This window comes from Canis aureus, chromosome 3 (genome assembly GCF_053574225.1).
Source record: "Canis aureus isolate CA01 chromosome 3, VMU_Caureus_v.1.0, whole genome shotgun sequence".
NCBI lineage: Eukaryota > Metazoa > Chordata > Mammalia > Carnivora > Canidae > Canis > Canis aureus.
The window spans coordinates 51,446,448-51,473,231 of NC_135613.1; the positions used below are offsets into that span (position 1 = coordinate 51,446,448).

Genomic DNA, 26,784 nt, shown 5'->3' on the forward strand with positions numbered 1-26,784 from the left:
TTACTTAATCACTTTCTTATTAGCAGTTTTTAATTTTTTGACATTTTAAGCTTTTTATTGATATGCACGTGTACATGTGTTTGATTATTTCTTAGGTTAAGTTTCTAGGTGTAGAATTTTTACTAGAAAATTACACAACTGGTTACTTCTTCATATGCTCAACAATACTGTAAATATGCCTTCTGTATCTATTGATTTATCAAGTAAAACAGTGGTAGTCCAATGGTGCATTTATGTGCTTTGCTTTGATTCCTAATTATGTTCAGTCTTTCCATATGTATATAGGACATATGTATTGCCTCTTTTTTTTTAATTTTTATTTATTTATGATAGTCACACACACAGAGAGAGAGAGAGAGGCAGAGACACAGGCAGAGGGAGAAGCAGGCTCCATGCACCAGGAGCCCGATGTGGGATTCGATCCCGAGTCTCCAGGATCGCACCCTGGGCCAAAGGCAGGCGCCAAACCGCTGCGCCACCCAGGGATCCCCTGTATTGCCTCTTTAATTGAATTCTTTTCATTTCCTCCACAGTATTCCTATTAGTATATTTTGGTCTTCTAGGAATACTGTCCATCTGTTGCCCAGAACACCTTTTCCTTCTCATGTACGGAGCAGAGGGATGCTTGGCTATTTCCTCATCCCAGTTCACCCTGCCTGTTTTGCAGGGCTGAAATTATGTTATCTCTTGTTTTCTATTCCTTTGGATATTGCAGAAGGAACCTGGGATGGAAAAATGTCTCTGGGTGGGTTCTTTGAAAGGTGCTAAGAGAGAAAGAGTGATGTGAAGGATGATATAATGCCTCAGCCCCTGCAAAGGGAGAGGGCAGAAGCAGGCCTAAACAGAGGAAGAAGGCAAACCCATGAGGCTGTCCAACAAAACCTTGACAGTGCTTCACGGAGCTCTGAAGGGAATGTTGCCTGACACACCTGGCCCTGATGCCCTCACCTCATTCAGTCAGTGGATAAGTATGTCTCCTGATGAAGCAAATAAAAAGACAAGATGCTTAATTAAGCTTGAATTATAGATGAAGAATTAATACTTTTAAAATATGAGTATGTCCCCCAGGCACCTATCTGGCTCAATCAGAAGAAAGTGTAATGCTTGATCGTGAGGTCATGAGTTCAAGCCCCACATTGGATGTAGAGATTTTTAAAAATAAATAAAAACTTTCAAAAAATATGAGTGTGTCTTCAGTGTTGCATGAGACATATTTATGTTTAAAAAAACAATTGTTTTCCTGGAAGTCAAATTTAACTGAGTGTTTTGTGTTTTATGTGGCAACCCTAGATGTGGGCACTAACGAAGGAGGAATATTAGATAAGGTGGCTCTGCTGAGACAGCTCTGAAGGAGCTGGTAATCGTAGGTGATCATACATCTTGTATTTGAAGCAAACATTTCTGGATGAGGGGTCTGGGTGGTGTGTTTCCATATCCAACAGAGTTAAACCCAGGACTCTCCAATCCTGAGCTTGAACTGGAAGTCCTCGGAGAACAGCTCCAATTAATTGTTAGAAGAGAAACAAAGATTGGGGAAAAAAAAATCAAGGAAATCATAAGTGATGGAACAGAGGAAGCAGATAATGTGGGAAAGTGGGACAGGGGTTCCAGGCAGCGATTTTGATGATCAACAGTTTGGCTGGAGTGTTTTAGGTCCTGTCTGTCTCAAGGATGAGCACTGACCATTACGAGTGGCAGAGTCCATTTTTTATCCGCAGGAAGCCTGCGAGAGCCCCCAGTCATCTGGGTGTGCTTGTTGAATTTTTATGGCTGTCTAATGACTCTTGAATGAGAGCTAACAGGCTTGGGCTCCTATTCCTTTATTCCCTTAAGAATGGATGAGGTTTCAGCTGTTCCAGAAAAGAGGACAGTGGGAGGCTCACACTGCATGTGGGCTGTTGGCTAACGGTGCTCATTTCCCGCAACAATGAAACGGCGTGAAAAGGAGTCTTCAAGAGGTCCCTGGGCTGCCTGGAGACTCCCTGTGTCGTAACACAGGACTAGTTTTGGCATTCATGAATACTAAATGAGAGCAAAGAGGTAATTTAACTTAATGAACTGAGAAAGCTTTGCAAGACTTCGTGAGTACTTCCCAGCCTATGCGTTACCTTAAGTGCCTACTAAAAGTAGAAGAGATGTGATGCTTTCTCTCCTCTCTCTCTGTCTTTTTATTTTTAACTCATTACTAATTCTATCTCTGTTTCCATATAAGGGTCTTAATATAGATCTTGCCCTAATACTGCCAGACTAATCTTCCTTAATTGCAACTTTTATTGCATTATTTTCCTGCTTAAAAACCTTCAATGGCTCCCTATTTCCTACTATAAAGTCGTCTTGATTTAAAAATTGCCATAATCTCTCTGGTTTTGCCTCACACGCCAACTGTATTCCTTTCTAAGCCCTAAAACATAACCAGTTGCCTTGACAAGCTTGCCCTAAATTAGGTATTTTAACAATGAACCATGGGAAACCTTCACAGGGCACATACATTTAGGTATTATTTTGTCATATTTTCACAAGGGACAACTTGAGATAACTCAGTCGTATATTTTTTTCTCAGTGATCTAACTGCAGCTGTATTTTCATGATCCTGAAAACCTCCTCCTACTTTCTCAGAGCTTTTGGTTATCTACCTCCCTGCCTATCAGCTGGAATCTTCCTCAATCAATGGGGCTTTGATTATGGATATCTAGTAAAGCCTCTGTTTTCCATAGGAGATCTGATCATCCTTTGCAGAAATGAAACAGCTTGTGTTTTGTCAACATCAATTCCCAGTTTAGATTAGAATCATTAGTGGCAGAGCAAGTGCTATTTGGCTAAGCAGTGATAATTAAAGCAGCAAACAGGGACCTGCATAAATCTGTCCGTGTTTTACATGGATAATGGAATGAAAACCCGTCACAAGGACTTTTGAAATAGATGGTAATTGGAGCTCAGTGGTACATCCCCACCCCCACACTCTGAAACCCAAGGTAAAATACCAAGGGGACATAAAAATGCCTCATCATCACTGGAAATGACAATAGAGTTCCAGCAACATTAAAGTATTTCTGAGACAGTACGGAGGAAGTGACAAAAGATACACAGTCTCAATTCCCCTTGTATACAAAAGGCAGATGTTAGCAGTGGTGAGTAAAGAATGGTTTACCAGCACTCCAGAAAAATAAAACCGCGACTTGCTGTATTCCTGCCATGGCCAGTTTCAGGTCACCATAGCAGACCTGGGGAGAAATGCACAGATTTGGTTCGTGCAAGGCTGCCCAAGCAGCTCCATCATCCCACTGAAGATGTGGGAAATTAGTCCAAGTGGTGACTCAGAATAAACCTCTGAACTGGATGTGGGGGTGTGAGGGTCTGCAGTGGGGACAAGAGGCCAAAAGAGATAAACATCAACTCCTCAGACCCCTTTTACTGCCAGTCCACAGCTTCCAGGAGTATCTATGCTCAGGAGGTAGAGGAACAAGTCAGTGAGAGGAAAAATCTAGGGCAGACCTGGTTTTCTTTCCATCAGACTATCAGCTGCCCTCTTTTTGCAAAGCAGACACTGTGGCCTCCATAAAGGAAGAACATAGAGAAGCCAGGTAGAAGAAAAAACTAGATTTAGAAAGATGTCCTAGGACAAAAACGCTCATAAAATAGAAAGCATATAACGTGATGACAAAGATATGACCAGGTTTACTGTTGACACATTAAGAATAAGAACAGGTTAAGGGCACCTGGGTGGCTCAGGTGGTAAGCATCTGACTCTTGATCTCAGGTCAGGTCTTGGTCTCAGGGTCTTAAGTTCAGGGTCATGAGTTCAATTCCCATATTGACCCAACATGGAGCCTAATTTAAAAAAAAAAAAATGAGAATGGGTTAAACTTCTGAGCAAAAGACAGACTATTCAGATTGGGTGATAAGGCAAATTCTAGCTGTTTGTAGGAGAGACACCTAAAGGAAAATGGCACAAGGAAGTTAAAAATGATCAGTATCGCAGGAAAATGAAAAGTAAAATTCAGAGCTTAATTTTACTATTACACAAAATGGAATTTAAGACTAAAAGGGGCACCTGGGTGGCTCAGTCAGTTAAGCATCCAACTCTTGATTTCAGCTCAGGTCATGATTTCAGGGTGGTGAGGTCTAGCCCCGTGTCAGGTTCTATGCTCAGTGGGGTTCCTTAAGATTCTATCTCTCTCCTCCCAATACCCCCTGCTCACATTATCTCTCTCTCTTTCTAAACAAAACAAAACAAAACATTTAAAAGCATTAAGTAGGAAAAAGAGTTATTGGGTTTTTCGTTTTTTAAAGATTTTATTTACTTATTCATGAGAGACACAGGCAGAGGGAGAAGCAGGCTCCCTGTGGGGAGCCCGATGTGAGACTCGATTCCAGGACCTTGGGATCATGACCTGAGCCAAAGGCAGACGCTCAACCACTGAGCCATCCAGGCATCTCTGGTTATTCGGTATTAAAGAAAAATTCAAAACAAGAAAAGACTCGCGAAACTTTATGTACCAAAAAAATATAATGTTGAGGTGTGTATAGTGTAACTGTTTGGAAGATGAGAAGCAGTTGATACAACCGTGGTGTTGTACTTTAACAAAATGTGACTTTTAGAATTTTCCAACAAAAGTATGATATAGATGAGTGGAATAGTTTAATTACTACATTGGATTTAATAATTATATACATAAGATGTTTGTACTCCAAAAAAATATTGATTTTCTTAAATGTCCAGTGGAACATGGTAACAAACATTCAATAAATATTTATTTTGTATTTGCCAATGCCAAGCCTTATATTCGGTAGGGGACAAAATGTGAACAGAATTGTCACAGACCCTGTCACAGGGAGCTCATGTGTCAGGCACTCTTCTAGAAATAGGGGATGCAGCAGAGAACCAAACAGATCAAGATCCCTGCTTTCCTGAAGCTTATATTCTATATATCCTAGTTGGAGAAAACAGGTAATAACAAAGCCGTATGGATCTTTCTTTTCTAGTTAAGCTAATGCCATATTTTTTGGGGTCATGGTATCATTTTCATCATATCCTTTATGTATTTTAAATTTCTAAATAGCTTATAATTGCGGTTTTTATGTACCTTTTGCCCAACACTAATTTTAAAAGAACATGTAAAAATTTTCCCATGTGGCTAGAGTTTTGGGGGGACCACCCCTTTATTATATTTTAATTTCTTTTTGCTTTGAGCCAGAGAATGTAGCCCAAATAATTTCTTCTTAAAACTCATGAAAGTTTTCTTTGTGGCCTAGTTTATGATGAAATTCAGTTCAGCGTCTCCACATTGCCCAACGTCATTGGAGCCAATTCATGTATTCCACATGCTTCAGTCCTGCTGAACTCCTTTCATTTGCTTGAAACTGCCCTTTCCTTCCAATTTTGAGACTATAAATCATGTTGTAACAGAACACTTCTCTCGTTTGTTTATTGTCCTCGTCAGAGTTTTTCAGAAGAACAAAACCAATAGAGTATGTGTGTAGAGAGAGAGAGAGAGAGAGAGAGAGAGAGAGAGATTTATTATAAGGAATTGGCTTGTGTAACTTTGAAGGCTGAGAAGTCCCAAGATATGCAGTTGCCAAGCCCAAGACCCAGAAGAGCCAATGTGTAGGACTTGTCCCCACCTAAAGGGCTGAGAACCAGGAGAGTCAATGATGGAAGGTCCAGTCAGAAGGGCAACAGACTTGAGACCCAAGAAAAGCCAATGTTTCTGTTCAGATACAAAGGCAGGAAAAGACTGGTGCCCCAGCTCAAAGCAGTCAGGCAAGAGGAGCCAGAGGACTTTCCTCTTATTCAGTTTTTTGTTGTTGTTGTATTCAGGTCTACAGCTGATTGGATGAACCCTGCCCACATTAGAAAGGACAATCTGCTTAACTCAGTTTATTGACTCAAATGCTCACCTCACCTAGAAACACTCTCATAGACATATCCAGAATAATATTTGGCCAAAAGTCTGGAAGCCCTGTGGCCCAGCAAGATTATGTTAGAGGGTCCCACTGGGTGCTCCCACAGCATCCTGTCCATCTCCTATCCTCATATTCTGATATAGTGCCTTCATTTGCTTATTCAGTTGACTAGATGGTATTCCTACATCTTTAACTATCACCTGATCAGAGAAGCCTCCCCTGAACCCTATTTCCATCACTCTCTCACTCTGTTTTATTATCCTCCACACCCAATGTACTTGGGTGTCTCTATTATTGAGTCCTCCCACTAGAATATAAGTTCCACAGAAGTAGGAATTTTGTATGTTTTTATTGACTGCTGCATCCACTACTTCTGAAAGAGCTCCTGGTACAATGTGGGTATTCAATTAATATGCAGCTAATAAAATCCGGGAATAAATAAAAATAATTTATTACAACTAAGTGTATTATAGGTATGTAAGGATAGTTCAGCATTAGGTATTATGTAGAACATTCTCTAGAATTCAATGAAGCAATCAATATGTAAAATATTTTTTAAATGTCATGATCTTGATGTCAAAAGGAAAGGATTACCAAAAAAAAAAAACACCCCAAAACTGAAACAAAACTTTAGCAATCTATAGTTGAAGGTTTATTCCTTAAATGACAAAAAAATCATAGTTATGATGAGATATTAAAGACCTATCATTAAAATGTATCAGGGTTCAGTAAACTATGGTCTATAGGCCAAAACTCATTATGCTCACTTTTTATTTATTGTTTATAGCTGCCTTCATGCTATAGTGGGAGAGTTAAGTAGCCTTGACAAGGATGATGTGCTCCCCAGAGCTAACAATATTTACTATTTGGCTCTTTATAGAAAAAGCCTGCTGACCTCTGTCAAAGAATAAGAGAAAAATCTGTACACATAGATATTGTCAGCCTTATTTTAGAATTTCCATAAGCACAGTAAGATTTGAAGTAGAAAAAAAGGGACATTAATTAGTAGGGAAAAATAGAGAAAAATCACCATTATTTGGCACTATTAATTTTCTATATGGGAAAGAGGCTCAATTCAAAGCCATTAGGATGATCAAGAAACTTTGCCAAGATGGCCCATTAAAAGCTAATTATACATTCTTACATTTTATTTTTTTTTAAAGATTTGTTTATTTTAGAGAGAGAGAGAGAGAGAGAGAGCATAAGCAGGAGGGGTAGAGGGAGAGGGAGAATGAGTCCCAGGCAGACTCCTCACTGAGTGCAGAACCCAACATGGGGCTAGATCTCATGACATCACATGATGTCACAACCTAAGCTGAAACCAAAAATTGGGGGCTTTACCAACTACACCATCCAGGAGCCCCAAATATCCTTACATTTTAATAACAAATATAATCAGTAAAGAGAAACACATGCCTCGTCTAACTTTTACTTTATATTCTTTTCCATGAAATCTACATAACTTTATTCAGAATAATAAAGACTTGAGTAGTGAAGAGTCCTATCACTTGGACAGGGAGCTTCAATATTGTGAAGCTGTCAACTCTTCCAAAATCAATATTCAGATTTAATGCAGTTCCACCCAAAATCGCAATAAGAAAAGAATATCCAGGAAGTTCTTGAAAACAATTTTTTTGTGTGTGTATCAGTTAGACGAAGCTATATTATGATCTGGTAACATACATTCTCTCCATCTTTAGTGGCTTAAAACAGCTTGGCTTTTTTTCTGATACGACACTGCCCATTGAAGATTGACTTTTTAAATTTTCTTACACTGAGATTCAAGCTGAAGTAACAGCCTCCATCTCAGATATTGCTGGGCACTGTGGCTGATAAAAGAGATCTCTAGAGGGTCTCAGATTGACAGTTAAATATAATGGCCTGGAAATGACACGTATCCCTGTGTTCACAAGCAGCACCAGAACAAGTCATAGGCCCCATCCAATGGCTGGTTGTGAATCTTCTTCTTCCCCAAAAGAGAGGACCAGATGACAGTGGCAGCAGTGACTCCCCACTATTGGGAAGAAAAGGACTCCGCTTTACCAGACATAAAGATTGTTTAAGTTGCAGTAATTAAAAAAGTGTGTGGTGCTGTTTCATGGATGGACAGACCAATTAATGCACAGAACAGAAATGCCCAAGACAGAACAATTAAACTAGAATTTAGCCCATGACAGAAGTGCCATTAAAGAGAGTGCTTGGGTGGCTCAGTTGGTTAAACATCTGCCTTCAGCTCAGGTCATGATCCTAAGTCCTGCACTGAGTCCTGCATCAGGAGCCCTGCTCAGCGGGGAGTCTGCTTCTCCCTCTCCTCCCTGCTCATACTTTCTCTTGTTCTCTCTATCTCTCTCGCTCTCTCAAATAAATAAATAAATAAATAAATAAATAAATAAAATCTTTTCTTAAAAAAAGATGCCATTGGGATGCCTGAGTGACTCAGCGGTTGAACATCTGCCTTCGGCTCAGAGCGTGATTCCCACTCCTGGGATCGAGTCTTGCGTTGGGCTCCCTGCAGGAAACCTGTGTCTCCCTCTGCCTGTGTTTCTGCCTCTCTCTGTGTGTCTCTTATGAGTAAATAAATAAAATCTTTAAAAAAAAGTGCCATTAATGAAAAAAACTAAACTCCTTGAAATCTTAAATTCTGGTTTAATCAATGATTTCAGATGATGTTAATATGATGTTAAAAATCGTAGCAATTTAAAAAAAATAAATAAAAAATAAGTGGGTGAGTAATAAACTCATTTTCTAAAAACTTTTTCTGTTTCTAACCAGGAAGATAAAAATCATTTTGCAGGTTAAGAGAGAAAATAAAATGCCAAAGGGAAGACCAATGTGGTGGAGGTGTGAGAGCTCTCCAGCCAGGGCAAGACTATGGAAGGTGAAGTGGCTTGAGTTAAAATAGCCAAGTGCTGTTCTTGGCCCACCATAGGGTATTATGGATCTAGTATTGAAATGGGTGATAGAGAAAGAATAGGTTACCCAAGTAAAAATTGGAAACCCATGGCATTAAGTAGAAAAGACACCAATCTATCCCTAGGTATTATGCTTCCTTTACATATTGTTTTAGATTTTCCCAAAACAATCAGTTGAATTCATATTTTATACTCAATATGAAAAGTAGTGCTGGTAAATTTTATCTGATTTTTAAAACTCTTTTTTTTTTAAGATTTTATTAATTTATACATGAGAGACACGAGAGAGAGGCAGAGACACAGGCAGAGGGAGAAGCAGACTCCATGCAGGGAGCCCGATGTGGGACTCAATCCCAGGACCCTGGGGTCACACCCTGAGTCAAAGGCAGACACTCAACCACCAAGCCACCGAGGCATCTCAAAAACCCTTTTTAATTGAAATATACATATAGAAAAATGCATAAGTTATACATGTATGGCTTGATGAATTACAACAAAATGAGCACACTCAAGTGATCACCCCCCCAGGGTGTTATCAAAAAGACTCTCCATATTTCCTTCCAAGTACTATCTACTCCGACCTCTCCCTCATAGATTAATTTTGAACCTTATATACATGACACTACCCAGTATTTTTTTGTTTGTTTTTTGTTTGTACTGGGTTTCTTTTGCTCAACATTTGTGGTGAGATTCATCCATGTTTTGCATGTAGAATTAGATTATTTTCACTGTTGCATCGTTTTTAAAAGAATGAACAAACAATAATGTATTTATATAGATTATTGTTGAAGGAATTTGATGGATTAGGTTTTTTAAATTTTACTATTAAAATTAATGCTGCTATTCTTGTGTATACATTATGGTGTACAAGTCTTTGGCGCACATTAGATATGTAACTGTGAGTAGAATTTTGAAGTCATGGATCATACATATATTCAACTTTAGAAGTGAATACCAACAATATTTTAAAGGGATTGTGCTAATTTACATTTCCACCAGCTGTGTATGGAAGTTTCTGCTATCTCACGTTATTGCCAAAACTTAAACTGAGCACTGTTTTTTATGTTTATTGTCTGTTTGAATGTCCTTTTCAAATTCCTTTTCAAGTTTCTTGCCTAGCTTTTTGGGAGGAGATATTCTATTCTTTCACATTGAATTATAGAAGTTCTTTATAGATTCTATGTACAATTCTTTTACTGGATTTTGCAAATATTTCTTTTGGTAGCTTGTATTTTCACTCTTTCATGGTGTCTTTTATTATTTGTAATATTAGTAAAGTGCAATACATTGTTTATTTCTTTTATGATTAGCTTTTTTCCCCCCTGCTTAAATAGTCCTTTCTAGACCATGAGCATGAAAATATTCTTTTATATTATTTTCTAGAAGCTATATTGTTTTATCTTCCTCATTTAGAATTTCAATCTACCTGGTATGGACTTGTGTATACTGGGTATAGTAGGTAGCCATGTTTTATTTTTTTCATATGGCTATCATATTCCTAAATAGCAGGATGTATCATATTCATTCAAGGTCAGACCTTCAGTTCTTCATTGTGAAAATACCAGTTATCTCCAAATTGACCTATACATTTAGTGCAATCCCAATCAAAGGACCAATAGGTTTCTTTGTGGAAGTGGACAACTTGATCTCTAAATGTGTTTGGAAATGCATAAGTCCAAAAGTACATTCTTAAAGAAAGACAATGTATGGGGCTCCTGAGGGTTGCTCAGTGGTTGAGAGTCTGTCTTTGGCTCAGGTCGTGATCCTGGGGTCCTGGGATCAAGTCCTGCATTGGGCTCCCCACAAGGAGCCTGCTTCTTCCTCTGCCTGTGTCTCTGCCTCTTTCTGTGTGTCTCTCATGAATAAATAAATAAATCTCTTTTTTTAAAAAAGGAAAAACAATGTAGGAAGATGTATTCTACAGGATGTCAAGATTTACTATCAAGGTAGTAATTAAGACCAGACATTATAGACAAAAGAGCAGACAAATAGACTGGTGAAATAAAGAGAAAGCTGAGAAATAGATCCTCATACATGGTTACTCAGTTTAAGATGAAGGTGAGATTGCATAGTATTAGAGAAGAGATAGTCTTTAAAATACTCTAATTTTATTTTAGGTGTAGCAATTAAAATTAGAAAGGTAGTAAGTTGTACTTAGATATTTTAGCAGTGTCTCGTTTTATTTATTTATTTATTTATTTATTTATTTATTTATTTATTTATTTATAGATTTTATTTATTTATTTCAGAGAGAGAGTGCACGAGCATGAGTGGGGCCGAGGGTTGTGAGAAGCATCCTCCTCACTGAGCAGGGACTCTGAAGCAGGACTCGATCCCAGGACCCTGGGATCATGACCTGAGCTGAAGGCAGACACTTAACCAACTGAGCCATCCATGTGCCCCAAATATGTATCATTTTAAAGGATAACATCCTTTGATGCTTTGTGATTTTTAATGGTTATTGAGTTAAGGGAAAGAGGCCTGAGATGTTTAACATTCAAATAAATGTAGTCAATTAAAGCATGTTGTTCTAAACATCTGCCATATGGTCACAGTACTACCATCTCTGAGGAAGCTTATCTTGATCGCAGACAAAATGTATGACTAGCTGAGGAAGTGCTTGAGAACTTATTTTGAGATTAACTGTATTAGAATATGGCGGGGCTACTAAAGATGTAAATATGGTTGACCTTTCTGGGGATTTTAGAATTGACATGTGATGATCAAGTCAGCACACACGAAAAGAGAAGGAAAAAAAAATAGGAGTCTGAAAATGGTCATTCAGATGTATGGTCAAGGGGGGCACAGAACATTGGGGGAAGGAGGAATTGGATGGACTCCCGTGTTAGCAAAGCACTCCTCAGAGAAGGCAGATTTGTGTTGAGCCTTGGAATCTGGGTAGGTTTTAGAGAAGCAGATGGGATGATGGTTATCGCTGGTGTAGACAGATGTGAGAAACTGAAAGAGGGGGAAATGAGCATTGTATTTGTCTATGTGTTGGTGGGGGTGTGTGTATATGTGTGAGGACAAGCAGCAGAGTGGGGTGGAACATTTAGATTGATGAATCATGGAGAATAGCTTGAGTTGGTGGGCTGGGACCATGTGATGGCAGAACTGAAGAAATAGTAAAGGAATTCAAAGTCACCTAAAAGGCAACAGAGACCTGAGACTTGTCTGTCCTGCTTATCACCTTACCCCCAATGTGTAGCAGAGTACAAGGCACAAAATGCATGCTCATAGATATCTGTTGAATAAATGAATGGAAGAAATAGTAGGATTTGAGAAGTAATAGCTAGTGTGTGCCCCAGTTTAGCACATAAAACTCCCAACAGTACTATCATCTCCTACATGAAACTCATCTAAGCCCCCCGATAGTTGCTGACACCTAAGAATAATTAAAATCATAACGATCAAATAATCATGAACTTCATGGTAAGGAATGTTTCATTGACCAAACACTGATCATTAATTTCCATTTTTCAAAAAGCCCAAAGGAAAAGCTCACTCTCTGCAACCTATTCTCCAGCTCCGGCTATATGTTTTAACAGCCTATGGAGATAATCAACACAGGAAAATAACATGGGATTTACTTTTTTTTTTTTTAAATGAAGACAGTCGATCATCAATGATATTTTTGGCCACAGGTTTTATGCTTCTGCCTCTCTGCACATTCAAGGTTAAGTTAATAGATGTTTGTGTGGGTCTAGGGCTCCATCTGTTCATTGTCCTACTGCAGAGAAGGACGCACTCAGTACCTCACCCTGCAGGTGCCATCTGATCACGATTTACTAATCACCACTCCCCTCTAGCTGCCACCTGCCCTGGCTCGCACTCAAAGACCCTTTGGGGAAAGGTGAAATCCTTCATTAATACCTCCGCAATGCTCCTTCACTCCTTCCTGGAGAATTCTTTCTGAGGGCATGAACTGGAAGTGTCAAGTCCAGTAATTGGACCAAGTGTCACTGTTCTCTTGTCCTGCACCCACAGCATCAGTGAGGCACCACTACTACTCATGGAATCTCCAAACTAAGAGACCAGAGAGATGATAGTCCAAGCACAGTATTTTACAGATGAGGACACTGAGCCTCAAGGATTGACTTGCCCCATGACACACACCTAACTAATGGCAGTGGTGGCAATGGAACCAAGACTGCTCCCAGCCAGCTGTTCATACCCCTTGCCACCCTGCCTTGCTCCTTTCTTATGGCTCATCATTTTGCATTTTGTTTTCACCTTTGTTTTCAAAGCCACACATTTGTCACAAAGTAAGTTTTCAAGGCTGATCCCCACTGCAGTACACATAGTACAATCCCTCACATGGCAGTTCCATGGTGTCGGGCTCTCAGGGCCGCTGTCCAAAGTGAATCGGAGCTGGAAAGACTTCTGACTTGAGGCCCTCTTGGTTGGAACTGACTCCTCTCCAGGACATGTGGCCCCAGGCAAAGTTTATGCTGAGTTTATTCTGCAATGCGGAGAATGTTTCTTTCCTCCAAAATTCATTGCCAATTTAAAGGAGTTTATGGAAAGGGTTCTCGAGCTGACAGGCTAAAAGAGCAATTCACTACATTGCAGAGCATCTGGGAAATTGAAAGCCACAAAATGCAAAGAGATGAAAGCAATGTTCATCACCTTCAGCATCAATGTGAAAAAGTTTGTCTTGATCTGGCCAACATTGGAGGGACTATGGGATCTAGAAAGGATGTGGTGCCCAACATCTTTCTCTTTCTCTCTCTCTCTCTCTCTCTCTTTTTTCCCAAGTAAATCAATGAAAGCACAGAAAGGACAGGTGACTTTTAGTGGTTGAGTGAGAATGACATTTGTTCTAAGACTACCTATCTAGTGTTCGTGTAATTGTGTTTCCATTGAAAGAGAATGTTCTCATAAAAGTGACATTGAGTTGTTCTGACTTTATCACCTATCATAATAAAATAAGATTACTAAAAATCTTGTAAACTACTTTTTAAAAGATAAACTCTCAGATTTTTTTCTACAGAGCGTGAATATGACATCGCTAAATTCTCTGAACAAAGGTAGGTACAAGATGCTTTGTGCACTTTTTGAGAATTTCTCTGCTTGCTTCAAATCTCAAAAAAAAAAAAAAAAAAAGAAGAAAAAGAAAAAGAAAAAAGGAAAAGAAACCCACAAAGACAATGTAGTTAAACGAGATTCCTAGGACATAAAGAAGCATGTGATTAGTTCTGTTGTTCCTTTCTTTGCCTTAAGAAAAAGAGGAGAAAAATTATTCATATCATTTAAGAGAACTCTGTGGCCAGAAGGAAGGAAACCCTATTCCTAAGGAATGGATGGCATCACTAGAGGTGAAGTCATTTATTTCCTTTTGCCTAAAGAGCTTTTCATGTCACTATTCCACATAAATTAGTATATCCTCTGTTCTTAAAACTCTTAAAAGATGGAACATATTCTACTGAACAACACAGAATTCTGGAATCCCAAATCCACTTCCCTCATTATAAAAACAAAGGCAAATGCCATAAGCTCCAGGGTCACCTCCCCTGTTTTTCTCCATCTCAAGAACCAGCACCATTATTTCCAGTTGTTCAAGATGTAAACTAGGGCTCATCCTGGATTTCTTCCTTTTGCCTCCCACCTCCCCTTCTACTTCTGCTCACACTGTTGCTTCTACTTCTAAAGTTCATCTCCACCATGTTGGTTCCTCTCCCCTCACCTCATCCATTCTAGCCCATGCTACCAGCCACCATCCATCCTTCTCTCAACTTGACTTCTCTGCTAGCTTCCTGACTGGTCTCTCTGCCTTGACTCTTGCCCCACTCAAACCTATTTTCTACATGGCAGTCAGAGGGATCTTTAATTTTTTTTAATTAACTAGTTTATTTTTTTAGGGCAGTTCTAGGGTCACAGAAAAATTGAGTGGAGGGTACAGAGATTTCCCACATGCCCCTGCTCATAACCCCATTTGCATAGACTCACAGACCATGAACATCCCCCACTACAGTGGAACTCTTGTCACAATGGATGAAGCTACATGGACCCATCACTATCTCCTAAGTCCATAGTTTATTAGGGTTCATTCTTGGTGCTGTGCATTCTCTGCATAGGGACAGAGGGATTTTTGAAAACATAACTCAGATCTTGTCTCTATCCTGCTGAAAAACTTCCACCAGCTTTTCTTCACACTGGGAACAAGGATGTTCCCATCTCCAGGCCTGTACTTTCTGTTTACAGTATTTCCTGGGCTAGAACACTCTTTCCTTAGCATTTCACATGGCTAGATCCTTCGGCTCAAATGTCATGCCCTCAAAGAGTCTCTCCTGAGACAACCTATCAGAAAGTAGCCAGTTCTCCATTTGCATTTTACTTCTGTAATATTTTCTCCAGGGCCCTGAGCTTAATCTGTAAATCTTCTGTCTCTTAAATTTTTCTTTTCCCCCACTATAATGTAAGTCTCCCCAGCAGCCCAACCCCACTACCTTGCTTCATTCCCTATAGGCACTTGGTAAGCACTCAATATAAATCTGTTGAGTGTTGAATAATGCTTGATCATACCAAGCATTTCCTAGGCATCATGCAAAGGTACTTTACAATCATAATATACTTCATCTTTGTACTGACCCTAAAAGATAGGTTTGATTATTTCCATGGCATAGATGAGAAAACGGAGTCAGAGAAAAGTTAAATGGCTTGACCAAAATCATACAATGGGTAGGGTTCACAATCAGGAGGAGTCTGGCCTAGAACCTACCCGCTATGCCATTCGCCTATACTGAAAGAATAAGCGAGAGTGGGGTTGTTTCTTCTATCTGACCACCTTTTGCCTTTACAGATTACAGAATAAAGAGTTCACGAGGGAGGACCAAAAAAAGATGGCAATTGTTCCTTGTAGATATCTTAGTAAAGCTTCCTATATTGGATCTCTAAGCAGAGGAAAGAAATCCAATTAATTCCCTAGCCATAGCCCTCAGGGATCCTGTCATTTACATATGATTCATCACTCTCTTCCTCTCCTGTGGGCTTTCCAGCTCAGAGCTTCAGCTACTGCTAAGCTCTGCCCTCCATTCAGTTTCTTCACCTCTGCTAAGGATCTCCTCACCAGAGCAGTGGACTAGGGATGAACAAGGAGTAAGACAGGTTGTGGTCTGCTGGTAACTAGCAATGGAACCATGAGGCTCATTTTCTTCACGTGTGAAATCCTAGGAACGATCTCTCGGGCCCATTTTTAGGTTTACAATATTATGACTTAGGAGGTGTTTTACTTAGAACTCAATTGAGGATTTTTCTAGGAGCTCTTTGCACTGTTTCCTCTGTGTCCATGCTCTCATTTCATAGGTCTTACATACCAAGGTTAGAACAACATCATAAACCAGACCAGACAAATTCTTCTGATGCCAAGGCATTTGGCAGTGGTGGCGTAGGCTCTTTGACTCCCCCACCTTGGGAATTTCTAAGTAAATTCATTCATCCATCTATCTATCTAAGAAATAATTACTGAGCGGCTACTATGTGTAAGGTTTCATGTCAGGTGTTGGGAATATACGTGGTCTGGACCCTCATGGAACCAGTAGGGATAAAGTTACTAATGAAAGAAAATCACACACACACACACACAAAAAAAAAAAGAAAAAAATTAAGAAAAAAGGACACCTGGGTGGCTCAATCAGTTAAGCATCTGCTTTCAGCTCAGGTCATGATCCCAGGGTCCTGGGATGAGCCCTACATCGAGTTCCCTGGTCAGTGGGGAGTCTGCTTCTCCCTCTCCCTTTGCTGCTCCCCTTGCTTGTGCTCTCTTGCTCTCCCTCAAATAAATAAGTCATTTTTTAAAGATTTTATTTATTTATTCATGAGAGACACAGAAAGAGACAGAGGCAGAGACAGGCAGAGGGAGAAGCAGGTTCCATGCAGGGAGCCTGATGTGCAACTCGATCCCTGGTCTCCAGGATCATGCCCTGGGCCGATGGCGGTGCTAGACCACTGAGCCACCCGGGTTGCCTAATAAGTCAAATCTTTAAAAAAAAAATAAATAAAAGAAAAATCACAGGAGTCAATGTAAGAATATTGCAGTGATAAGTACCATAAAAGGAAAGTGTATGGTGGTATGGGAACAGACATTGGGGGTATGGGGTTTGACCTAACTGAGACAGTTAGTGGGGGCCTTCCTGAAGAAGTGGCAAGCTAAAATCCAAATGATAAATAGAAGCTCACTAGAAGATGAGTGGTTAAGGTGCTCTAGGCAAAAGGAATGGCATACGCAAAGGTCCTGTGGCAAGAGGTAGGATTGCATGCTCTGGAACTAAAAGATTTGTGTGCTTGTCATACAGAAAACACAGAGACATACTCAGATAAGTCAGGGATGACAAGAAAAGTAGGGAGAACAGAAGTTAGCAGGCCAAGGCATCTATCTCAGCTTCCTGTAGAATATGATTCCCACCCAGTTATATCTCCTTACACATGGTTCTTCCCTAAGCAGCCTATAAAAATTTTAGCTTGAAGAAAGGACAATTAAAATTCATTGGTATTTTTTTTTTCAATCCTTTCTATATAACAGTGCTGGGAGACCTCTTTGGAATCGAAAAGAAAGTCTCCATCAGTTGTCATTTGGCAGCAAGGCCTGGCCATGAGGTATCCGGCAAAGAATTCATTCTCGTCCTACCCCTTCTGGTCGTGCCACAGACGATGGCTGTGTGTGTTCTGGCAGCATTCCCACTCCCAATCAACCAAATGAAGCTGTAAAGAGCAAATACAAAGCATTTGCTAGAGAAGGAAAACCAAAGGATCAGAGACAAGACCCAAAGCCAGAAGGTTTTGCCAGTTATCTCTGAGAGATAACTCAGAGGCTGTTTTCCTCTGGAGAAATAATATCATCAACAGAGTCTGGAAGTTCCAAAATGAAGTTTAGAAAAAAATAAATGGAGGTGATTCAAAACAGTGGTAATTACCCATTCTTTCCCCATTCTAGATGACTCACACTGGATCAATAATCCAAATGACTTTCTTCTCATTAGTCCCAAAATAGAAGACTTTGCCAGGGCCGTAAGGAGGAGAGTTGATGTGTATTAGCTGAATTCAGTTTCATGGATGCTAAGTGCCCCCACAAGCTTAAAATTCAATACAAGTTTTACAGACTCTCTATACTTCTCCATGGCAGAGGAGATAATTGAGTGGCTTTTGGGGGTTTCTAGGCAAAAAAAAAAAAACCCCAACCAAACAAAAAAAAAAACAAACAAAAAAACCCCACCTCTGCCTCCATCATCTGGAAATTAAGATACTGGCAAGTCAGTCTTGTGAATTGTGAATGTCAGTGTGTTAAATAAACATTTTAAAAAAGCAACCTGCTTGACAGTTTTTTTCTGAGTCTGGCATATATATTTTTCCTTCATCCAAAGAGCTCAAAATTGCTTAAGTGGAGATTAATTGAAAAAGTTCACCTCAAGAGTATGATTAAGCCTGGAAAATTTTAGCCAATAGGGGAATTTTTCATAAAATTATGACTGAGTGGAAATAGTGTTATAATGGAAGTCTGTGTATAATGGGCACCATTAAAATTATATACGTGTATATTTGAGCATCAACAGGTAACTGACTTACAGGGTTATAGTTCTGTGAAGGATTTCTGGTGATATTATAAGCTATAGGCGCAAAGTGCAAGTCATCCAAATTCCTAAATAGAATTACAGTTAGATTAAAAAAATAGTCTTGCCATAATTATACACCAGGCGTGGTTTGGATCTTCTAATTAACTTCTCTATGCACAGGCTTTGCCTATGTAGTAATGGGTAATCCAATTCTCATGTAATGGAATTATAGGATATTCAATATAGGAAGAAGCCTCTGATTTTCTAGTTCATCTTCAGCCCAAAATTCATGAGGAAAAGAAATAAACAGAAAGAATAGCAATCTTGCAAACACTGCCCCGCAGCAGGTTAGGTGATTTGTAAATACAGAAGTTCAGGAGGGAGACCAAAGTTCCAGTGTCTTAATCCAGGTACTTTTCATGGTTTAAAATTTCATTTCTCCTCTGGTCTGCTTCTAACCTGCAGTTTATAGGGAATTCTAGAATTTTTATGTAAGAGGAGTGTGGGCATGTCCCTTTGGTTGCAGGAAAGGGGTAAGCAGGTAAAACGTGCTTCTCAAACTTGAATGTGGATCTGGGGGTCTTGTGGGTGTAGGTTCAGATCTATCCAGTTTGTGATATGGCTCCAAGGTCTCAAGTGATGCTGGTATGCTGGCCCCAGCACCCCACTTTGAGGGCCAAGGCATTAAGAGAACTTGTCTCACAGCTGGATTTGCAAGCAGACACCAAACATAACCTAGACCGCCTGTTTCTCTGGAATGCCTCTGGGGCGACTGATGAAGATCAGAAGTACCCCCCTTCCAACCAGCTCTTGTCTTGGCTCCCTAATCGATTTCTATTACAAATGGGTGTATCAGATATAATTGTGAGATCCATCAGTAGTATCTAGACTCAATGAGTCCGGAAAGGTCCTCTGCCCCCCTGTTCAGTTCACCTAGCATCTTGAGATGTATGTTTATGTCTTTCATCAGATTTGGGAAGCTTTCAAGCCATTATTTTTTTCAAGCACTTTTTCTCTCTCCTTCCAGAATCCTGATAGCATGAATGTGAGATCTCTTTGTTATAGTCCTACAGGTCCCTGAAGCTCTGTTTTGTTTCATTTTGTCTTGTTTGTTTGTTTGTTTATACAGTTATTTCTCAGTTGCTCAGATTGGATTATTTCTATTGTGTAGTCTTCCAATTCACTGATTCTTTCTTCTCTCCTATTACTCTGATGCTGAGCCCATCTACCGAGATTTTATCTCTGTATTTTCTTTCTTCACTTTTTTTAAAAAAGGATTTTATGTATTTATTCATGAGAAACACGGACACAGAGGCAGAAACATAGGCAGAGGAAGAAACAGGCTCCCTGTGGGGGAGCCTGATGTCGGACTGGATCCCAGGACCCCGCGATCATGATCTGAACCAAAGGCAGATGCTTAACCATTGATGCACCCCCCTCCTCGGAGTTCCTTTTTCTTCACTTTTTATATTAACTGTATATCCCCATTTAAAAAATTCCATTTGATTCTATTTCTTGGAGGAGGCTTTCTGTTTCTGCAACTATTTGGGGCTTCTTTGTGATTGTTCATGGAAGCATTTTTTTTTATTAGAGCTGCTTCTGTCTGATTATTTTAAAATCTCTTATCTCAGTGTTGTCTTTTGTTACTCAGTTTGAAATCTTTCTGGTTCCTGGTATGAAAAACAGTTTTCAGTTTAAAACACAGGTATTTTTTGTGTTATACCTTGAGACTCTGGATCTTATTTAAACTGGTTGAACTGGGTTTTTCTGACACTGCTCTGGCAGGGGAAAGGAGTTGTCACCTTGTTTCTGCCAGATGGAAATGAAAATCCAAGTTCTTCACTTGGCCTCCATTGATGCCTAGGGGAGTAGGTGGACTGCTCTTTACTCCTGAGGAGCATGGGATTTCCAGCTCCTCTATGGTCTCCGCAGACACCATAAAGGGTCCACAGGTTTGTAAGTGGCCAACACGGATGGAAGTCCCTGCTCCTTACTGCCTTTCTGTGGCACCACCCAGGGGTAGAGGGGAAGTGGGGTGTTGGGCACTTCATTATAGTGAGGGTGGGAGTCTGGTCCCTCTTCACTGATGGGGTTGGGATGGGGGTTACAGTTTTTTCTACAGAATTTGACTGGAGTAGACAGGTCATTGTCTAAAAGTTTTCTGTCTTGTTACACTACCTCTTCCTGGTCTTTTGGCTGCAGAGGGCAGGCTTTTCTTGGTGTGTCTGTGAGTCTGTTGACTTCTCTTGCTTTCTGGCTTCTCCAGCCCCAAGGCTAAAACATTTGATAAAAAATCAGGGGACTCACTACTGTGCTGTGTCTCCAGTTCTGAGGGTCTTTTCCAGGGTCTTTTATTTTCCTTTTACTTACTGGGAAGGATAGGGAAAAGGACATTTGCTCATCTTCCCAGAAGCATTAGTCACTATACTTATTATTTTATTGTCGTGATTTTACTTTCATATGAGGGGTCTCATGCAACAGGTAGCACATATTAGTTTACAACGTGCTCTTCTCACTTAGCATTATGATTTGGAGAAGTATCCATATTGGTATGTAAAGATCTAGGTCCGAATTTACTTCCGATGGTTCCTGGCCCAGGTATAGAATAAACGACCCGGTTCAGTGAAGCATGCATACAAACATGAATTAAACAGCCTCCATCATCTGGCTTTCAGATGATTTACAGGGACTATATCTACATTACTTAGCTGATGTTTGTTTGTTTGTTTGTTTGTTTGTTTTGCCACAGAAGATATATTTTAATGACCTTTGGGTTATGGAATACTTTGAAAATTGGGTGAAAACAGGGAGCATTTGTAAGTTATGGTAGATAACAGCACTGGTCTTGTAGCAACAACAACAACAAAATGGCAATTACTATTACTACCACCAGTGGATTGCATCCTACTGTGTGCCAAATGTTGTCTTATTTGTTTTCATGGCATCTATGTAAGGTGGCATTGCTTTTATTCTTACAGATAAGGAAATGAGCTCACAGGAATCAAAAAGTTTTCTCAAAGCATCTAGTTCATACTTGCCAATTGAATCCATTCTGTGAATTTTTTTCAGTAAAAGAAAGCCTTATCTCAAACTGTAACAACAAAAAAGAAGATTTATTATCTCATATGACATCAGTGGTATCATCAAGATTCAGGTTCATTCCATCTTTCTGATCTGTCCAGCCTTGCTTCCCTAAAGGCACAAGATGGCTACAGTAGCTCCAAGCATCACATGCAGAAGAAGAGGGGGCATATTTGTGTGCAATAATATTTGTTAGAAGTACCCCAAGTAGATTTCTCCTTGCCATGTTCGCCAGAATTGTAGCATACACATAGACCAGTTATATAGTTTGTAATAATTTGTGGGGCCCAGTGCAAAATTAAAGTGTGACATCTCTTGTTCAATGGTTATTAAGAATTTCAAGTTGATAGCAGAGCCTTAAGCCAAGTGTGGGGTCCTTTTGAGACCAGGGCACCATGCAGCTGTACTAGTTGCATGCCCTTAAAGCTGGCCTCCTCCAAGCCTATAGCTTAAGTAATTTCAGACAAAGAGAAGTGGGTCATATCACTGGCTTAGCTAGGCTAATATTTATTCCGGAAGCCTGGGGTACAGGCCACCCTTCCTGAATCATAGGGAGAGGGATGGGAACCAGAATAACATTGAGATGTCCCCAGGGAAGTGGGGAAGGGCTGTTGGTTGTAAATCAATACCATCTGGTTTGAGTGTATGTATCTCTGCTTGCCTCCTCATATTTTGCCACCTCCTAAGGGTTCATATTTCTGAGATGTAGCTCAGTTCTGCTACTACGAGAATTTGAGCAAGTGTTTTCATTTCTCTGAATTTCAATTTTTTTATTTGTGTAACTAGAACACATGGGTGTCCCCAGAATTCGGAGTATGACCCTTATGCCCTATGTATGTATGTCCATCACCAGAGGGTGGAATCTTGATGCTCTGCCCAGTGGGAGTCCTCACCTGTGGAGCAGAGACTCAGTCCTCTATACCATCAGAGTCACAGGCACTGGAAGAGTCTCCTCCCATAGCATGTATTTTGGCTCCCACACTAGCCTGCCTCTTAGAACATGTGGTAGGTGGCAAGATGGCCACAAGTACATCTTCATGTTCCACTCCCTTCTGTGTTACATTGCAGCTTCTCTCATCAATGATTAGAGACTTCATCTCCATCCCTGAATCCGGGCTGGCCCTATGACCTATGTTGGGCAATGGAACAGTAATAAACATGGCTCAAGAGGAGAATTAAAAGCATGTGTTGGAACTCTGTCCTCCCTCTCTGGACTTTTGAGCCTTGAAACTCTCACATCATGACCCAGGGTAGCCTGGAGCTGGTGATACTGAAGAGCTGAGGTCCTCCAGAAGAACCACCCTGCCAACCACCAGGTACGTGAAGGAGATCATCTGTATTAGTTTCCTACTAGTGCCATAAAAATTAGCACAAACTCAGTATATCATAATCATGGGAGTGACATCCCATCATTTTTTCTATATTCTATCGATCAGAAGCAGGCCATGGGTCCTACCCACACTCAAGAAGGGATTACATAGCTGTGTGAAGACCAGGAGGCAGGGCCCTTGGTGGGTTGGGGGGGGGGTCACCTTGAAGTCTTCCCACTGCAACCTCCCAGGAGGTAGACAATAAACATACAGGATCTGCCTTCTATGCTCTCCTCCTGTCTATGGAAGTGAACTTTAACAAGTCAGTCACTTCTCTTTCTTGGGGCTTTTGTCCCAGAAAGACTCCAGGGCAGCTGATTGTTTTCAGGTTATTTGGACCCAAATGTCTCAGCAATTAATAAAAATGACACTGAGTTTAATGAGGATAACTGTAGTCAAAATTACCCTCATTTCACTTCTGTAGAAAGTGTGTCTTTCTTTTTTCTGCTTTTGTTTCAACATCTTTTAGAATAAGGCTTCCCCAGGGTCCCTCAAAGAAGGTTGAAGATGTTTTGAATTGGCATAAAGCAAGAAGACAGCATTGATAGAAAGGAACAGGGTAAGAACTTACACTGCTCTTGCTTGACAGGCTTTGCCTAATGGAGCAAAATAAAAATTTACTTGGGAAAGAAAAGTTGATCAAATGTCAGCTTGAAGGCAAGTTGCATAAACCATCCCCAAAAAGGAAGAGAACCAAGTCATGAGCTTCTAACTTGGATTACAGCTTTGTAAAAGCAGAATTGCATTTAAAACCTTTTTTTTTCTCTTGCACACCCCTCTGTTCACCATGTGACAGTACTAAAATGGGTTAGAATTCACATTTTCCCTGGTCTCAATTTCTTTCACCCCTTCCTCAAATTGCCTTCACAATGGAGCATCCGTATGTCCAAACAAACAGACAAGTGAGGAGATTAATGAACTGACCTTTAACCTTCTATGTATTTATTTCAGGGCTCAGGGGGGAAGCATGTCTGTGCCAATGAAAATCCTGAAACTGTCTCTGATAATTTGGTATTAAAGATAGCTCTGTCAAATGCCTCCTGAGGCAGAGTGAGCATCGCCCTCCTCCTGACCCCAAGCTTCTTAGCCCTTATGTTCCTCTTTCCCCATTCAAACAGATTGTACCCCATCCCTTTACCATTATTCCTCTAAGAGAGTTTTTCTTTAACAATGATATTAGCTACCATTTATTACACACTAACTACTTCAGATACTGCGTTTAGCTATTTTCATCATCATCATCATCTAACACTTTTGAGCACTTACTACATGAGAAGTCAGTCTCATATTCTTTCACTTAAATTTTATGCTAGCTGTACGAAGTAGGTGTTTCTAAAAAAAAGAGTCAGCTACTTACTCCTTCTGTAAGGAAATGTTGAAGACAGAGTGGGTTCATTGGGTTTATTAACAACTTGATTAGATGAATATGGCTCTTGAACATTTTCTGTATATGTCCTTGTCACAGCAGGGTGGGAAATAATTGGTGTTCAAAGCCAAACACTGGTATAAATAGAGTCATTTTTTCCAGCCCTCTGATCACTCCTCAAATTCATAAAGATTATGAATCGGAGCATGCACATATATATGGTTGCAGGAGGGCAAACCCTCTCTTTCTTTTGCATCCAGTGCTCTTACAATGTGACAGTACTGTACTCTAGAGGTACCAATGTGGATCAGAAGCATAGAAATACACCAGAGTGATTAGGCTTGGAGTCAAATGACAGGTCTGTTATGGCTGCTCGTGTCCAAAGATGACCTTTCCCTGTATCCTTTGTCATCACTTGGCTGTCTTCCGTGTGTATGACTGTGTGTCTCTGCTTTTCTGAAAATGACATCAGTCATATTGGATTAACCAGCTGGAGTACCAGGGGGTTTATGAACCAGGTAAGGCGTGTGGGTCATAGTGTAAGAGCTATGGATGATCTTTACAGGCTTATTACAATGAAATGACATAATTTGTTTCCCTTGTAAAATCATCCTGCTATCAGTACTATTAAAAAAAATGGGTCATTTGCACTACTAATGTTAATTATTACCCAAGAACCTGTGTGACAGATATATTGGATGGGGGCTGGGGTCCTCATATCAAGAGGTAGAGCTTATTTTTCCCTCCCCTTGAATCTAGGCTGCCCTTGTAACCATTACAGTAAAAAACAAAAGAATATAGTTAAAGTAACTTTCTAATGTTTTCAAGTTCAGGCTTCAAGAGACTGACAGCTCCTGAATGCTTCCTTTTGCAGTGTCTTCTCAGAAAGATGCTGCCATGTTGTAAGGAAGACCAAGCAGCTATGTGGGAGAGCTCCCATAGAGGAGAACGAGAACCTCCACCAATGGCCTCTGCTGAGCTCCTGGTGACAGTGACCACCAATTGCTGGTTGTGTGACTATGGCCATTCTGGACTTTGTAATATTCCCATCAACACCAAAAGAAGTAGAACTACCCATTTATCCATGGATGTGAAAGAATATATATTGTTGTTCCTTTAAGGTGTTACATTTTGGGGTGGTTTGTTATGTGGTCACTCTAACCAGAATACTACTGGTTCTCCATACAAGTTTATTTTCTGCAAGCCCTTTGTTGGAGATGCCTTTTGTTTTCCTTTCTAACACTTCTGTTCCCCTGAATTCAAGGATCAGGGCTAATGGGAAGAAGACAAGCCTCCTCCTTGGAGGATCCATCAGGACCTGGATGGAGCTCAGGGGAAAAGAGAAAGGCAACCAATTGGCTGTTTTCTTGTCTAGAGAGAAGGGATTTCTTTTACTTTCATTTCAATTTTCTATATCTCTACTTGGCAACAAAAGTGGTGCCATTTGAGGACTATGATTAGGTGTGGACCCATAGGGAGGCCTCCAAGAGGGCTACTTTGGCAAATACACATTATCTATAATGCCTATGCTTTTGAGACTGAACTGGGATCCATGAGGAAGGACGTTACGTTCCCCATGCTGCCAGCAAGCCCCATACATATACTCAATCTTTAGGGTTTCAGGAGCTACGATGCACCATAAGGACAGCCACATATCATTTGATTCCATGCCATTTTCATCTGATCCTGCTACCATTTTATTAATTTGTAGACTCTAGATTACATTTTAATGGTCTGGTTTGCATTCTCCTCCCTCTATTTTTCTGGTTGATAAAATTTTAAAAGGACATCTGTTGTGCTAAAGATGACTTTTTACTTAGGACGCAAAGTCATTGGAATGTGTGGTAGCAATTTTTCTTAGGTAATAACCTCCCCTATCTTATCAAACCAGGCTTTGGGCGCAGAAGGGCTTTCTTAATTCAATTGTTGTTTAACTTTGCCATTTGTTGACTGGCTGAATGAATGACTCCTTCTCACACCTCATTCTGACTCCTCACACATTTGTCTTTAGCTCTGAAAAAGGAGTCTGGAATCTGGAGGTCTGGCCAATGACTAATGAGAAATTCTGATGCTATTTTACAAGATTTTTAATAAAGAATCTATTTCCTTTAGTGGCTGGAGGAAGGTAGAGAGAAGCCGTGCGTGCCAAGATGTAATTGCCGTCACCATCAATGGCAAGTGTTTAATGAGTGTCTCCTGTATATAGAGCCCTGTGTTATGTCTGTGGCAGTGGTTCTTAAGTGGGAGGCATTTTGCATACCCCCACTTTCCAGAGAACATTTTTCAACGTCTGAGACATTTTTAATTGTCATAGTGGTGGGGCGGTGGTGGTGGGGTTACTGGAAGTCAGGGATACTGCTAAACATTTACAATATAAGGGCAGTCTTCCTCAGCAAAGAATTATCAAGCCCAAAAAGTGGAAGTCAAGGATACTGCTAAACACTTACAATATAAGGGCAGTCTTCTTCAGCAAAGAATTATTAAGCCCCCCAAAAATACAGTTCTGGGGGTTGAGAAACTTTAGTGTGTAGATATAAAGACATTGAACCTGGACCCCTTAATTATGGAGTGGCATGAGAACAAAAGGAAATAGGGATGGAATA

The 26,784-nt window shown here is 40.2% G+C and overlaps 1 long non-coding RNA gene across 2 annotated transcripts in view; it reads left to right on the forward strand.

The window, feature by feature from the left end:
- Positions 1-25,240, forward strand: part of LOC144310888 (uncharacterized) — a 44,018-nt gene extending 18,778 nt beyond the window's left edge. Inside the window, exons 4-6 of one of the 2 annotated variants that reach the window (XR_013376513.1) lie at positions 22,514-22,761; positions 23,285-23,374; positions 25,015-25,240. This is a non-coding gene — a long non-coding RNA (uncharacterized LOC144310888). Of the gene's footprint in view, positions 1-13,809; positions 13,847-17,337; positions 18,072-22,513; positions 22,762-23,284; positions 23,375-25,014 lie in introns of those variants that run through there. The other variant, XR_013376514.1, reaches the window with a different exon arrangement.
- The last annotated feature ends 1,544 nt before the right edge of the window (positions 25,241-26,784 follow it).